Source organism: Tenrec ecaudatus, chromosome 2 (genome assembly GCF_050624435.1).
Source record: "Tenrec ecaudatus isolate mTenEca1 chromosome 2, mTenEca1.hap1, whole genome shotgun sequence".
Lineage (NCBI taxonomy): Eukaryota > Metazoa > Chordata > Mammalia > Afrosoricida > Tenrecidae > Tenrec > Tenrec ecaudatus.
The window spans coordinates 26817722-26825151 of NC_134531.1; the positions used below are offsets into that span (position 1 = coordinate 26817722).

The following is a 7430-nucleotide window of genomic DNA, read 5'->3' on the forward strand; positions in this document are numbered from 1 at the left end:
TCCCCCACTATACCCCCTAAGAACCCTTGTTCTACATGCAGTCCCAATAGGTTCATCAATACTGGGTTTGAGATACTGTAAAACAGGAAAACCTGTAAAAAATCAAGAGGGTAACACCCAATGACATAAGACATCTGAGATAAACCCAATATGAAAAAACAAAAGGAAAAAATACAGAAATATTGAAAACCAGATCAAAATCAGGCCCAACGTGAGTCAGATGTGGGGATCACCCGATAAGGTTTCAACCATTGGGGAAAGATGAAGCTTTCTATTCTGGTAAGAAGTTGAAGACTTGGAAACCCACAGAGGCAGTTCTACATTGGAAGATTTTCTAATCGGAGGGTGCTATATGAACATACTCTGATTTTAATTCATCAGCACCCTTCACTGGGATGTCTCAAGATGGAATCCCAATTGCACTTCCACTGGAATCAGCAGGACTACTTACTTCAAAGGCAAGCTCTAAGATCCCATCAGAGACAAAGTGAATTAGCACCTATGTGATAGAGTATGCTTTTGCATCTTAACAACTCCCATAAGTGATTCGTATGCATATTAAAGGTGTATAATGCATGTGGATTCTTAAATTTAAGTGAAGAATATTATCAAATGGTACACACAACTTGGTCGCAAATAACCAAATAATCAAGTCAATATAATTATTTCATGTAATAATTATGACCTATTCATAAAATTTTAGTACAATTATAAGACTCAGGATGAACAAATGTTGAGACAGGAGATAGAGAACCTGCAGGCAGAGGGAGAATAGAAGCCCAGTGAGAAACACTGAGAGTCTCAAGATGCCTGCATGGGTGATTTTGACAGCCTGGGATAATTTTTACTCTTAAATCAGCAGGCATCAGACTGGTAGGCTTATTTTGAACTCTATAGTCAGCAAATCTATGATCCTTTTTGCTGGCCCTTGCTCATATAATATCCCAGTGATAGACCGAGCATGATCAGTTTCATGAATGGACCTGAGAAATAAGACCAGATACTAAATTGGCCCATTCATTAACTGGAGACACAGGCTGGTCAAGTGCCTCACACCAGATTAAAAAACCGTAGACAGAGGTCTTTCAGCGACAATCCACTAAAGACCCCAACTGCTATATCTTGCTTTCCTTTACTTTCTAGATATGCTTTGACTTCCACTTTCCATTTGTGGTCTGTGACTCCGCTGTCCAGTTCCCAAAATTGGATGTTTTCAAACCTACCTGAGGAGTCAGGTGGGGTGCTTAGTAAACAAAAATACTACTGAACTAGTAAATAATATAAGCTACTGAATTAAAGCACTTGGAGTAGAGATCAGATGCTATATAGGTTCCTCTAGTCCCATATGGACTATCTTTTTAATCAAATTTTCACATTACAACAATAATTTAAAATCTGCTGTTTGTTTTTCATGTTAGTGATACATACCTGCCAGTAGACGACACTGATAGAGAAGGCAAGAATAACACTGGCGTGATGCTAAAGTTTCATGTCAACTTGCTTGTGCCATGACTGTCAGTGGTTGGACAGTTTATATAATGATGTTAATTTGGTAGGTGTGCTATCCTCTACATCAGGATCTGTTAAAGCCATTCTGTGTTTTTATATAGTGCTGGATTTCATGTAAAGACTTGCTTTTTGGAACCTATTAAGATTGATAAGTGAGGAGATGGTATATTTGATTATTTCATTAAACATCAAGGAACATTGAGATATACTTCCTAACATATGCTTAAGCTGTCACTAGAAGGTAATAACAACAGTTTTGACCATAATAATGAAAAGTTTTAGTGAAAGTATTTATTCTGTTGTCACATTTACCTTGATATTAATTAATTTCTTCACTATTACTTATATAGTTTTATTGCTTGCTAACAACATATTGAATTAAGATTGACTTCCTGTTACTGTTACCTCATTTTATCTAATTTATTAATACTAATTGATATATACCTTGTTTCTATAATATAATCTGTGAACTGAATCCATATATTGTGTCCAAATATAATTTAGGTATATGTATTAATTTTAAAAGTTTTCCTTCCATGTTCAAATGCAAAATTAGCAATTAAGTAGGAAAAATATGTTCTGTATAGTGTGTTGAAGTTTGTATACTCTTTATGTATGAAATAGACTGAGATATAATTGCTCAACATGTGTGACTGATAATGCACTTACAATTTAGAAAAGAGCATAACGAAGACAAACTGCAATTAATTGTGTTCCATGAAATATACTATTACTCAATTATTGAAAACATTTTGTAACATTTATAACATTTGAAAGCTTTTTAACATTCAGAGGTTATTTAATTCCACTTTAAAAATCAAGCAAATAATCTTGAATGATTATACATTAATATTAAGCTTTCAATTTTCTTTGATCATTGTCCAAGAAGTAAATAGCCTTGTTGTCAGACAGAGAGCAGTGTGAAGAAGATTATGACAGATATAATTAGGTTAAAATGCAACATCATTTAATCTCCCTTTTGCCTCATTTTAAAGTTGTTTCAGTTTTGAATAGGTTTTGTTTTCTTTTCAATTGTGTTTTTGTTGTTGGTTTCTTTTGTTTTGCCATTTTGTTTCATGGTAGTTACATAATCTGTTGTCAATTTGAGACTTGAGAATGAAGGGATGTAGGTTAGCCTGTCGATCTGATCACAGTTTGATGACCTCATTTGGAGGATCTAAGGAGATAAAACCTCCCTGGAAATGGGACACATAGTCACTTCCTGCAAGACATTACTGATGACACGCCTGACGGAGCAACAATGATGCAGCCAGAGTCCGGAGCTAAAGGAGCACATGGAGACCCAGCCAAGCACTGAGATGCTTTTACCGCTTTGGGATCCACAAGACTTTCCGCCCACTGGCCTGTCATCTTCCTGCATTCAGCGGCATTGCATGTGCTTAGTGAGTCTGAAGAGGACTGTATAGAATGGTATCAGACTTATGGGCGAATAATGGATTTATGAACTTGATGTGCACTTGGCTGGGATGTTTTCTCAATATTAAATTGCTTCTGTATAAAAAGCTCTTCCTTGAACATATATTTGTTTCTCTAGTCTGCCTTGACTGACATGGGTTTTTTGTTTTGTTTTGGGTAATTTCCTTTTTATGAAATCTAGGATTGGTAAATCTATAGAGAAAGATCATTCCAAGCTCACTCTTGAGGATCAATGCTATGAGATAAGTTAATACTCATATACGTACAAGGAAGACCAGTTAATACAACTATTAATCAAATTGAAATACCAACAATTAATGTCAATGATGTAGAAATTGCAGAATTCTCCCAGAACCTTCTGTCTGAAAATAAGCAACCATTCAATCATGATTCATTGGTAAATATTGGCTTGAATCTTAAAGTCAGAAATACAGAAGGAGAATGAATTTATTGATGGAAAACATGGTCTTGATAGAAACAAAACTGGCTAACACATGATAGAATTTGATAAGACCAATTGCTTTCTTCATTGAAAATACTTTTTTCCAACTATACATATATATTTGATGTGATCCATAAGGGTTTCAGGTACTAATTGCTATGAAGTAGACTGCTTATTCCTTTTCCGTAGTCTGTTCTTAGTCTGGAGGCTCTTCTGAAAGCTGTTTACTTTGGATGACCATGCTGGTATTTGAAATACAAGTGGCATAATTTTAGCATCATTACAACACACAAGCCACCATCGTACAACAAATTAACAGATCTCTCTTAGAAGAAATACAAGCAGCATTCTTCTTAGAGTTAAAGATGGCAAGACACTGTATTTTGTACATGTTATCAGGAAATACTAGTCCCAGGAGATGGACATCATGGTTGGTAAAGTAGAGGGACAGCGACAAAGAAGACAACTTTTGACAAGATGGATTGACCCAATGACTATAACAATAGGTTTGAACAGTTGTGAGGATGGTACGGGACTAGCTAATGTTTCCTTTGGTTGTACATAGAGTCTCTATGAGTCAGTACTGACTCAGTGGAACCTAACAACAACAACAACACACACATGTAATACAGGCAGAATGTTCCTTAGAAGTAAGGCTGGTAAGACATTGTGTGACATACAGTCAACTCATTACCAAGAGCGGCCAATGTCTTAAAGGATATCATGTTGATAATGTAGAACATCAGCAAAAAAAAAAAAGTGAAGGCTTTCAATGAGATGAATTGTCACGGTGGCAGCAACAATGAACTTAAAGAGAACAATAATTGTGAGGATGGTGCAGGGCTGGGCGGTGTTTTGTTCTGTGTTATATCCAGTCACTATGAGTCAGACTAACTCAAAGCATAGTACATATAGTACCAACAGCAACAAAAAGCAAATCCGCACCAGATGGAAAGCACAGGAATCCAACTGACTACATCTGTGGAGAGAGACGATGGAGAAGCTCATGAGCAGCTAAGCGAAGATCAGGGCCCAACTTTGGCACAGGCCATCAACTGTTCATATGCAAGTTCAGTCTAGAGTCAAAGAAAACTAAAACAAGTTCAAGAGACAATAACCTCGAGTCTATAGCGTCTAAATTTAGAAATCATCTCAAGAATAGATTTTTGTCATTAAGTCCAAAGTCTGTACAAGTTGTGGGATGAAAATAAGAACATCATACCTGAAAAAAGCCAAAGGTCAGTAAAGAGAGAGGGAGGTAAAATAACAGAGCACGTGTCAGAAGAAACGCCGAAACGTGCCAGTGTGAAACAAAGGATCAATTAAAAGAGCTGCACCCAAAATTGCAAAAGCCAGCTTAAAATGACAACATAATCTGGATGCCAGGCTCGCTTGAAAGCAAGAGGATTTGGAATACTTATTTATCCAGTTCAAAGACCACAACCTTTTCTACCAATTATAGTTTACTGTAAACAATGAAGACAAAAATGCTCACAATGGAACAAATTAATAACTTGGTACATGAAGCAATCATTGATGTTACCAATGAGTTCATTTGACTTGGGTCCATGATCAGTGCTTCTAATCACAGAACTCAAATAAAAATCAAATGAGTTATTGTATTGGGTAAAAATCTGCTACACAAGACCTCTTGAAAATATTAAAGAGGAAAAGACATCATTTTGATGTCTAATGTTCCCTTTATCCAAGCCATGGCATTTTCCATAGTTTCATATGCAGGTTAAATGAACAAGGAAAACTGAAGAATCCATGTATTTAATTTATGCTTTTGGAAGGGAATATTGAAAGTACACTGAACTGCCAGAAGAACAAATGAATCTATGTTGAAAGATATTCAGCCAGAATTCTCCTTACACAAAAGTAAGAATAATCTTAGTTACAGGTACTCTGGATATGTTATCAGGAGAAATTGGGGCTTGGAGAAGACCGGGGCTTGGAGAAGACCGTTATGATTGGTTTAGCAAAAAACAGTGGAGGTTTAGCAAAAAAGAGTAAGCTCCTTAGGGAAGTAGATTGACAGTGCCTGAAATAACGGGCTCAGATATGACAGTGGGGAGGATGGTGAAAGATCCAACAGGGTTTCTTTCTTTTTCATTCATAGGATTTCTATTGAGTCATAGCCTGCTGGACAGCAGCTAATAAAGTGTCACATTAGAATTGAAGAAGGGATTTTCCTCTTGTTATAACTTCTATTGATATCGATAGTTCTTGAATGTACGGCTACTGAAATAGCATCTTTCCTAAATAGAAAAATCGCCTAGACCCTACCTAACACTCCTCAAAATCTTACAGAATATAACTTAATGAGACATTTCTTACAAAGGGAAAGGCATTGGAGTTACATAAAGTCAATGGGTAATATTTATAGTGAATAAATATTATAGAACATAAAAATAGTATTCAATGAATAAGAAATATGAGTTTCACAAAGCATTTTCTATAATATGCACATCAAGTGTTTAACATTTGTTATTTTATTATAATTGATAACAATGTTTTTTATTTTTAAAATTGGCATATAATTTGTTTCTTAAAGAGCTGACTTATATAGTTTGCAGAAATTCTGAAATAGCATATTTTCTCTTTAGCCGCTATAGCACTTTCATTTTCTCCTAAAACAAACACAAAAACAGTACCTTATTACATTTTTCTTGTTCTTAGATTTTTAGAAATTCTACAAATTACATTTTAAAAATTAATTCAACCAATAAGATGGATTTATCACTTTATAAAATACAATTTAGATGAATACTATACCTTGTAATTCTGTAATTATTTTTAATTCTGTAATTATTTTTCTCATTCACTCATTCATTCATTCATTCTTTTTTTCTTAGGGGATAGTGCGAACACAGTCCCCTAGTACCACAAATTCCATAGTCGAGTTTCCCACATTTGGGGAAATTGCAGGGGTCAGCACACCTGGAGTGCAATGGGTCAGCCTCGCCCTGGAAAAACCACCTTCATGATCATGGTATCTCCCTGCCAGGTAAGTATTCTTATTTATTCTTTCTATTTTATTCCCTACCTCTTCTTTTTAATGTATCTGTATAAGTCTGCCACACTTTTGCTAACAAGGGAAAAAGCTGGCATTTTAAAATATCATGTAATATGTGTTATAATTTTGCTACTCATTTCATCACTAGTTTGTTGCAAGGGATTTATAAGTCGAACTTTCATTAACAAAGAGAAATAATCAACACCATATGTTGTGCTAAATCCTATGCAGCTGATGCTACAGCAGCCTAATCATGTGTAAATGGGAAGGCGTTGTGTATTTTCCATGATCTACTGGACTGTAATTTCTTTCAAATGTTGCATTGTGTGTGTATGTGTGTATGTGTGTGTATGTGTGTGTATGTGTGTATGTGTGTATGTGTGTGTGTGTGTATGTGTGTATGTGTGTGTATGTGTGTATGTGTGTATGTGTGTATGTGTGTGTATGTGTGTATGTGTGTATGTGTGTATGTGTGTGTATGTGTGTATGTGTGTATGTGTGTATGTGTGTGTATGTGTGTATGTGTGTATGTGTGTATGTGTGTATGTGTGTATGTGTGTATGTGTGTATGTGTGTGTATGTGTGTATGTGTGTATGTGTGTATGTGTGTGTATGTGTGTATGTGTGTATGTGTGTATGTGTGTGTATGTGTGTGGATCTGTAGCTCTGGGAACATTACGATTAAAACCTAAGAAAGCGTCATGAAAAGGAAACTAACAATGTGGAAATGTTCACATTTATTTCATGGATAGGAAAGCACTCCTTGAATTGGAAGCTAAATAATATCTATAAATAAAATTAAAATACCCAAGGACTCTTAAAATTGAAGTAGAAAAGTAGACACAAAGGCGACTGCTGTGTATTAATGCATCACTTCTAGTAATCTTAACTTTACGGCAATGTACTGCTTGCCTAAAAATCAATCTAGTTGGCATTTTTATTACAATTCTGCAAATGGAAAGAAAGCAAATGAACCATTTACTGCGATTATTTTCAAGATATAATCGTGTTTCTAGTTTCCAT

The 7430-nt window shown here is 35.4% G+C and overlaps 1 non-coding gene across 1 annotated transcript; it reads right to left on the reverse strand.

Annotated features, from left to right (window-relative positions):
- Window positions 1–6243: 6243 nt before the first annotated feature.
- LOC142441735 (U1 spliceosomal RNA) lies at window positions 6244–6406 on the reverse strand. Its single transcript, XR_012783085.1, has one exon. It is a non-coding gene; the product is annotated as a U1 spliceosomal RNA (small nuclear RNA).
- Window positions 6407–7430: the final 1024 nt, after the last annotated feature.